The following is a 10526-nucleotide window of genomic DNA, read 5'->3' on the forward strand; positions in this document are numbered from 1 at the left end:
AGGTTTTAGCTTCAAGGTTGGGACTAAAAAATGTGCAGTTTAGGAAGGCCAGATAAGGCAAATTTGTTGGGAATTTTTTGAAATTTGGCTAAGTGTGGGATCAGTGAAACTGATGTGACTAGTGATAGGACTTGACTGTGATAAAACACTTAGAGTGCTTGATGAGACAACATACATCATCGGTAACACATTAACAATATACTTCCCCTGGTGTTACAACCTTTATGACAACTTACGACAAGTGTGATGCTAAAGATACACTTTGCAACAACTGTGATGACAATTGTGCGATAGTGCTTAAAACTTTAGAAATGAGTGTGACAAAGATTTACATGCTAAGATCAACTCATTTACACAAGCAAAAAATCTTGAAGCCACCAAAACAAGCTTATGTACATTGTGCGACACTTAACATGCCAAAATATGACAAGTGCTAAAGTGCGAACTGTTAGCACTTGAAATTTCACCTCAGGCTGAAAAGGCAAACCTCAAAGCTACATCAAACCATTCAGCCTCGTAGCTAGCCCTACGGGGCAGGAGAAGGCTCTCTCCGGTCAATCTCGGTGGATCTTCAGTGGGATGAGATGACCAACACGGTAACACTGATATTAGGCTAGTAAACTGATTTGAAGGTTGATTTGGGGGTTTTTGGGGTTTTTTGGTGGCAAATTGAGGAACTGCAATTTAGGGTGCGGGGATTGGACACAGTTTCTGCAGGGGGGTCTTTGGGGCAAGGTAGGAAGCTGTATTGATGTCTTTAGCTGAAAGGGATGATTAAGAAGAAAGATGAGAGGGCTAAAGAGAGCAAACAATGGGTTTGAATTCTCTTTAGACAACAGAAAACATAGAAATTAAACAAATTTAAAAGAAGAGCATGGCTAGCATGAATTCTAACTTTATCACTTCATTTGTTTAATATGCAGCAGTATAGAAAGGAAATGAATCACATAACAAAGCTTACAATGACATGAAAAAACACACCATCAACACATGAGTCCACAAGAATCCCAAAGATGACTGCAAAACCCTGGTCTTCCTTAGCCAAAAATTGCAGAGATACAAGTGAAAATATACAATGATAGCTCCTCCCTCAAGAGTCCAACCATGAAAATGAGAAAAAGAGTGCATAATATAGATGATCTAACCTCTTTCCCCACCTCTAGGGGTCGAGCTCCCCTTCCTAGGAGCTGTTTCAACTACTTCTAAACTTAGCACTAGATAATAGGCAGTCATAACAACTTGCCTCTATAAGCTAGGAAACCTATCCATACATTAAATATTTACCATTTACATTCAAGAAACTTCTAGAAGTGTTAAAGAAGAGTAAAAGTGTCTTTGAGTCATGATAGTTACATAAAAATCCATCATATAGAACCCCAAAAAGTCAAACTAGGTGAAAACAGTGATTTTCTGGCCGAACTGGTAAAATCTGGCACAAATTCCTCAACGGGTCGCGCACACTTTCTCAACGGGTCGCGCACTTTGGAGCCCTGTTTGGAGGCCTTCCCGGTGTCAGAATGAGGTGCAGGATAGCTCATTGGAAAGGTCTCTGAGTCTACTTTCCAACCCAACTAGAATTTTTGAATTTGGAAATCATTTGCCTAGTCCAAAGTCAATTCTCCCAAGACTACTTCTGCAGCTCAAAAAAGGGGCAAAAAGTCAAAATTTGGTTGTATTTTGACCTTTTGGAGGCCCAAAACTCCATGAAAACTCAAATCCATCCATAGGCATGTGTAACTTTGCATGAAAAATCTAGCAATGCTGAGTTTTCGCAAAATGGAGCTATGATGACAAAGGGTCTCACCGGGGGTGAGACCCGTTGAGAAGCCAAAACCTGTAAATTTCCCAAAAATACCAAAATTACCCAAAATTCTCCAAAATTTTTGGGATTTGTGCTGTAGATGATGCTAGTGAGTGCCATGATCCTTGAGGGATGCCTCAGCCAAGATACGGAGTGGATTTGGCCTTTTTCTCCGTTTAAGTGCCTCGGTCAACCTCCTTTGGAACATTTTCATTTTTGCCTTGCAAACATGCATCCTCGCCCAATAGTGATTCTTCATGTTCCTTAGCAGCTTTTTCTCTTGGTTGGCCTTAGCCAACAGCCTCTCCAAGTGAGCATTCTCCTGAATGAGCAATGACTCCCGGTCAGCAGGCAATGGATCACCGGGCCTCCTACGGTTTAGGACTCGGTCACTACGAATCCTCCAAAGCTCATCAAGTGCCTTCTCCTCCTCTAGCTGTGTGTTCCACTGCTCTAGATAAGTGATGGTCCATTGGGCACCCTCAAGTCTCTGCTGCAAAACATCATTCTCGGCCCTGAGATGCTGAATAATCTCCTTTGCCTCTTGGCTAGGAGAACTGGCCTCGAGATCAATCACCGGATCCTCATGAATGATGGGCTCTTTGCCCCTCTGCAGTACCTGTGCTGGTGAAGAAAGCGAGGCCCCTTCCACCTGATGTGGAGATAACACTCGCTGATCTGAAGATGAAGGCGAGACCCCTTCCACCTGCTGTGGAGATAGTACTCGCCTAGCTGCTGCAAATAAGGCCCTTGGGCCTTTCTGATAGGTGACCAAAGGAGTGGAGCTGACATGTCGGGTGACGGGAGCATCAGGCTGCTGAGATGGTCCACCCTCCTCATGAATGGCCTCCTGATGTGGCTGAGGTGGCACTGTGAAAAACTCACGGGAGATGAACTCCTCCCATGAGATGCCCTGCTGAGTCAACTGATGAGAGACTATGAGCTGGATCAAACCATAGTGACAAAGGCTCCTGTACTGCTGAGCCGGGGTTTTCCTCTGCAACATGGGCACCATCCTCTGAATGTTATGAAACAAGAAGACCGGGAGGTTCATCATCCTCACTCGGGTGAAATGCATCAAAAGGCGAATGTGATAGGAATACACCTGAGAAAATCTGCCCTCACAGGTAAAGTAATGCATAATAAGTCTCATGAGGGGAGCATACTCGCTCCGAAGAAATCTGAATGGGAAAACACCCATCAACAGTCTCACAAATGATGGTCGGACATAGGGCTCAAAGTGAACAAAATCAAGTAATCTGCGCTTAGGCCACACCTCACCCACATTTGGTATCCCTGTAGCCTCTGAGATCACCTCAGGTGTCAATATGAAGTTCACCCCTGCAAGAGTGACATGTCCATCATGGAGGTGTAAGACAAACAAGCGGGCCAACTCTCTATGATGCTGAATCTGAGAGATCCTCTCACAAAACTGATAGCAAGACATGTACTGGAAGCAATTCACTGCCAAAGGACAGGCCTGTAATTCTGCCAAAGAAGTAGGCTCCTCCCGCTTATGATGTCCTCCCTTACCTCCTCTACGAGGCCTCCTCTGTTCCTCAACCTCTGTAGATGATGAATGGTGATCACTTTGCTCATAAGTTTCGGTATCTGACATGGTTTTGGAGCAAAGTGGACAAACTGAAGGACAAATTGAACTGCTGCCTCTGCCTGCAAAAGTACTGAACTCTATGCTGTTTCAAGGGGAAAAAAACATGAGGGGAATGTTAGGGGAGGGAACTTCTTAACAAGGAATGGGAATATATGAAAATAACAGGGAATTTCAAGGGAAACTTTACAAATTGTCATGCATATAGGAACACATTTTAACATTGGGAAATCATTTGCAAAGAACATCTCATATGGGACAAGTACATGTATGATAATGAACATGGAAGGGGCATACATGTATCAATAGGGACATAGGGACACCATACACCAAATTTACTTATAGGAGTTCATGTGTATCATAAGGCAAATTTTGTTTTTTTTTTTTAAAGGAGTACATGTACATTGTTTTAACATAGAAGGAAGGTTTTCATGTACAAGGGGATGTCAAGGGTATGTAGGGGTTATGTACATGACTCTAGATATACAACAACATTTATTTTCACATGACTCTTTTCTTTATTTGCAAATTCATCTTTTCTTTTTGTTCTATTTTTGCATGCGTATGGTAGAGGGAATTAGGGTTTTGTGTGCTTGTGAGAGGGGTAGGGTTTATAGTTTAGGGATGGGGAAAAAGCCTACATTTTATGTACAAATAATATGGGACAGAGATGAAAGCATGACTGTGAATGAAAGGGGAAAAAGGGAGGGAACCAAATGGGACAAAATCACTTGAAACAGTCACAAAACCCTAGCATTTTACAAACATTAACAAGCAGCCATATAAGTCTTTTCATTCGCTTGATGTGAGGTTAGAATCATAGCATACAAGCTTATTTTCACCACCAATATCAACAACCATGCATTAAGAGCCTACCTCGACCGATTGAGCAAAGTTGAAGGGAGTTTGAGGATTTTGTGTGAAGTTTGATTGCAGACAGCTGAACGGGTCGCACACCGCCCAACGGGTCGCGCCCGTAGTAAATTTACACTGCGGGAAGGGTCTGGACGGGTCGCGCACCGCCCAACAGGTCGCGCACAGGCTTGAACGGGTCGCGCACCTGCAAACTGCCCGAAATCACTGTAATTTCGCCTCTTTCGCCTATCACTCTCTCACAACCTCTCTTGCAAGCTTTGAAATGCACAATGAGAGTGAAAGGAGGGAATATGACCTTTTATAATCTCATTTGAAAAAATTTATCCATAAACCCTCTTTATAAAGTCTATTTTGACACTTTTCTTTAAAACACTGATTTTTTGGTTTCCTTTATCTGAATTTGACCTTTTGAGTGCTTTGACTTGCTTCTTCTTGCAGGTAGATCATCTGAAGGACTGTGGCAAGGGGACCAAGGTTGTTGCTGCCTTTTTGAAGACTTTTTGGAAATTTATTCTTTTTACAAAAAATTATCATGAATTTGGCTTTAAAAACAGAGTTTTTAAATCCAAGTTTAAAAATGAACTGTACATAATGAGAATATCAAAGAAACATGTTACCATCCTCCCTCTGGCTTGCTGGGGACTCAAGGATTTTCAGAGACATGACCTTGCTAAGACAAATGACCAAAACCCTAGACCTTGGACCTTTGACCCTAAGACCAAACAAGAGAAGGCTGACAAACTCAATAACTGATATGACCTGATCCAGCAAAGCTAAGAGGGGTATGAATAGACCAGCTCCTCCATCAGGGTTATGGCATGCCTAACGGGATGCAAACTTTGACACTGATGAGACACCTACTAATGCAAATGCAAAGAGCTTTGATCACTGATGGAGGGCTTTCAAGACCGACACTAACATTGGCTCCAATGGGGACGGTAGCTCCTTGGAGGTACCAAGAACCTCAGACCTCTGGGAGAGCAGACCAGTGCTTTTGTCATTGGGCAATGGAGTCAACTTATTCACATGTAACCAACCTGAAAACAACTTTATTTGACTAGGACAATTGACTGAAATTCAAGACTATCTTGGACACTAACTCACTAACTCTATACTGACAATGAACTGACATGAAACAACTTGTAAAACTCACTCCAACTGATCACCGTTTTCAGAATTATAGCCTTCACCGCGGGCCCCAAACTGAAGATGGAAATCAGCTTCACACTTGCTGCAGAAAGAAAATGAAATGGTATTTACAATGAGAGTGATTAGAGCAGAAAATACTCAAGCATGATACGTCTTGAGCAGCCAGCCATTCACCGACCCACCAAGACATTCATCACCATTCATTTCTTTGATAAGGAAAGCATTTGGACCACGGTATGCTGCGATTTTATAAGGACCCTTCCATAAGTTGTCGAATTTTCCATGCTTCCCTTTATCTTCATTGCGGGCATCCCACCGTAATACAACATCATCAATCTGAAACTCATCTGCTTTGGCCTTTTTGTCATAGATTTTCTTTATGCGTTCCTACAACTTAAGGGAATTCTGGTGAACCTCTTCTCGTGTCTGCTGTAAATGAATCATTTGACTGATCCGTTGTTGCATAGGATCCTCCTCACCACTAGCTTCTTGAAACAACTTGGCTACTGGGACACTAAGTGAAGTAGGAAACACTGCATCTACTCCGTAAACAATTTCAAAAGGTGACATACCAATTGACTTCTTTTGACTTACCCGATCAGCCCATAGTGCATTTATTAACTTCTTATGCTAGCTCTTCTTGTTTATTTCCAGCAATTTCTTTATAATATTCACTAGAGATTTGTTCGAAGATTCGACCAGCCCATTACCTTGCGGATGATAAGCGGTTGAATGCCCCAAGCTGATGTTATATTTATAGCAAAAATCAACCAACTTCTTTGATTTGAATGCAGCTGCGTTGTCAGTAATCAACTTTTGTGGACAGCCAAAACGTGACAAGATATTATTTTCAAGAAAAGAGATAATTACCAAATCTGTGGCCTGCCGGGTGGGAATGGCTTCAATCCATTTTGTAAAGTAATCTGTAGCCGTCAAGATCCATCGATGCTGCCCGGAAGATGCTGGGTGGATTTCGCCAATAAAATCCAAGCCCCACTGCTGAAATGGTGCACTGATTTCCACCGGCTTGAGAGGCAATGGTTGTAATTTCTGTTTTCCTTGAAAAATTTGACACTCATGACAGCTCTTTACCGCTTTATACACATCAGAAAATAAAGAAGGCCAATAGAAACCGGCTCTCAAAATCTTATTAGCCGTGGTTTTCCAAAATAAGTGACCCCCACAGTCACCTTTATGGAAATCATCAACTGTTGTTTTTGCTTCCTCTTCGACCAAACAGTTCAGCAAGATGCCACCGGGATCCTTCCAATAAAGTGCAGATTTGATAATGCAAAATTTAGCAGCCTTTAGCTTCAATGTTCTAGCTTTATTTCTAGGCATTCCAGGAGGTGCAGATAAGTTTTGAAGCACATAAACTATATCAGCATACCAAGGAGAAGACACAAAGATATCGGACACCTGTAGAACTGAATTTTCTTCATCTTCATCGGACAAGGCAGCAATCAAATTTATATCAAGAACATGAAGGTTTGCTTCAGCCATCAACTTAGCTAAGCCTTGACCTTTAATCAACTTGGTAGGCTTAATTTCAACATCATATTCTAAGAGTGCAGCAATCCACTTACCCCTTCTTCCTTCCCGTTCCGTTTGCACTAAGACATCCTTCACAGCTGCATTAGGAACATATGCTAAAACATGAGAATTCAATATGTAAACTCGGAAATCTTTCAATGCTTTGATCAGGGCCAATGCTTGCTTATCAATGATATTATAATTCAGCGCTCTGTCTCTTATGATGCGGCTGAAAAAAGCTATGGGCCTCTCAACTCCATCTCTCTTTTGCATTAACACGGCTGCCAATGTATGCTCAGAGGCGAATGAAAACAAGATAAAATCCTGTGTATAATCTGGGCTAATCAATGTTGGGGTTGAAGATAAGATTACCTTTATCAAATTAAAAGATTTCACCACCTCTTCGGTCCATCTTAGCTCGCTGTCCTTCTTGAGCATATTGGTTATCTCTCTGAGATGTTCAGCAAGATTGGGAATGAAACGACGCAGAAAATTCAACTTACCATTAAAGGACTGAATTTCTTTCTTGCTACGGGGCTGCTCCAATTGCTGAATTGCTTCCACTCGTGCAGGGTCTATACGAATGCCATCTTTAGAAATGATATGGCCTAGCAGCTTGCCTTCACTCATAGCAAAAAGACTCTTCTTCGGATTCAATGAGATGCCATATTTTCTGCACTTTTCAAACACCTTGGTCAAATGAAACAAATGCTCTTCATCTGATTTAGAAAACACGGTCAAATCATCAAGATAAACCACTAAAAAGACATCCTTCTCATTTGCAAAGGCCATGTCCATTGCCCGCTGAAATGTGGCACCCGCGTTCTTCAATCCAAACGGCATCTTAGCATAATGAAATGTACCCCATGGAGTAATGAATGCTGTCTTGTCACGATCATCTTCGTGCACCAAAATCTGATTATATCCGGAGTAACCATCAAGCAATGACATCCTAGATGCCCCCACAACCCACTGCAATATGTGGTCCATCTTGGGCAGCGGATAATTGTCCTTTAATGACACTTTGTTCATATTTCTAAAGTCTATACACAAGCGAATCTCACCGGTTTTCTTCCTCACGGGCACCAAGTTTGAGATCCAATCGGAAAACCGGATTGGCACTATGATTCCAGATTTATACAACCTGTTGACTTCCTTCTCAATCAATGGCAACAATTTAGGATTAATTCTTCTCAACTTTTGCCGGAAAGGATTTTGATTTGGCTTTATAGGAATGGTATGCTGAATAATGCTTGTGTCATAAGTTTTCAAATCTGAATAATCCCATGCAAAAACATTAGAATACAGAGACAATAATCTGATATACTCTTGCTTTACCTTAGGCGGCAATGCCTTTGAAAGTTTCACCATCTTTGGATTTGCAGCTGTCCCAAGGTTCACATCTTCAACTCCTTCGTACGTTGGTCTCAAAGTTGGCTTGCGGGCCACATCATCCTGATCAAACAATTCCTCCAAAGGAATCAATCCTTTTGGAATGTGATTGTCCTTGAGCTGCAACACATCCATCTGATTCACTCCTTCAGTTTCCATATCTATTGAGATATCCTCGAACTTACCCTTAATTTGCAGAAAATCTTCAATTTCTTCGTCATCTTGGAACACTTGCCAACACCTTTGGTTATCTGGAACTGTAGGACGATGCTTCACATATATCTCGAACTTATTACTGGAATTCATGGGTATTTTCAGATTACTCGCTGCCTTAGCCAATGCATCCGCAACACCATTTTGAATCCGGGGCACACATGTCAAAGTATGTTCAGAAAATCTTTTCAAGATATCTAAAACAGCATTTCTATAAGCTCTCATGCGAGGATGTTTAGCCTGAAATTCACCTTTCACTTGCTTGATAACTAATTCGGAGTCGCCATATACCGCTATCTTCTTTGCCTTTAACTTCCGAAGGATTTTCAAACCAGCAATAAGAGCTTCATATTCCGCCTCATTATTCGAACAATCAAAAGCCAATTTATAAGAACATACCCTTACCTTGCTTGGAACTTGATCTTGGGCTGAGAATGGGCTTCAGATCCACACACCTATACCAGCACCATCGCTGCCCACTGCACCATCAAAATCCATAGTCCAAAGACCCTCTTCATCATCTTCTAGGTGCTGAAAGTCTGATTTTGATTCATGTTCTGCTTGTTGCCCATTTATTTCTGCAATTGGCCTTATGACAGCAGACCTTTCTTCACTTTCCTTTCTCAAAACATCCCTGAAATTTTCTGAAATGTCTGGTATATCTTCTACTTGAACTAACTGACTATCTACCTCATTGAAACTTTCCGCAAACAAAACAAAAGATTCTAAATCTGTCTGTACATAATTTACAGGATGATTTACAGGCCTTTCCTTACTAGTGATCATGTATTTCATCTTTTGTTCCCGATATAACTTCCTCATTTGACCGAAAACAGGAATTGTAGCATATGAAAAATCAAGCTAAATTGTACCTTTGGGTTTGGCTCCCCATGACCTTGACAATAACATGCCAAACCGTGGAGGGATATCCGCCACCACCACATCCATCAAAACATTCTTCGCTGGAATTTGATCTAGACTCACCACTAAGTCTTTGATCAAACCAATACATCTTACCCGGCTGGAATCAAATGAATACAAATCATGATACTTTCTTGTGATGTCAAGTCCCAGCTTCTCCATGATTGTTTTTGGCATCAAATTATGTGAAGCTCCCGAGTCAAACATGGCATTGTGCAACACAAACTCATGCAAATGCAAACTGATATAAAATGGAGGAATATCACTCTCGGGAGACTCACTATTCAAAGCTGGCCCAAAGATCAATTCCGGCTGATCATCTTGTACATTCACCATGTCAAGCATTGGATCAACATTCAGCAACTTGGAAATTTGGCCTCGGTAAGTGGCATTCTTCATGACCTCCGTTAAAGGAATAGGTATCTTCAACTTTGCAATTTCATTCTCCAAACTGAAAACTGGAAACTTCTCACCTTCCTTTGCCGGATTATCTCTTTTCTCAGCTTTATCCTTTGGTGCATTCGATGGCTGATCTATCTTAGCTGCCGATGATGTTTGAGTTGATGATGGACCGGCTATATCTTTACCTTTTGAAGTAACCGAATCATTCTTTGCTGCAATGTCTTTCTTTTTCTGCACGGGATTTATAGGAATAGCCCGGCTTCTCAATTGCCTTTGCTGTCCTTGCTGAGCTGATAATGCATTCAAGTACCCTCTTTGATATTCTTCAGATTCTTCTTCAAGTATCATATCATTTGACAAAATATAATGCTCATCTTGGGGAAAGACAGAATTACTCACCAACTCATCTTCTTCCGTGATATATGTAGGCATATCATCAGGGGTAAAGAAATGATTTTCCTCGCCAACATTATCACCCTCATCTTCAGACTCTTGACTAACAAAATTCTGCTGAAACGGTGGTTTCATTTGCTGCTGAGCTGCCGTGTCTTGTGCCTTTGTTTCACGCTGCTTGATTCTATATTGTTGCTGCGGTTGACCTCTGAAATTGGGATTACGAATCTGAGGCTC

Source organism: Pinus tabuliformis, chromosome 7, assembly GCF_031772625.1.
Source record: "Pinus tabuliformis cultivar Carrire ecotype Pingquan chromosome 7, CPIR1, whole genome shotgun sequence".
Classification (NCBI taxonomy): Eukaryota; Viridiplantae; Streptophyta; class Pinopsida; order Pinales; family Pinaceae; genus Pinus; species Pinus tabuliformis.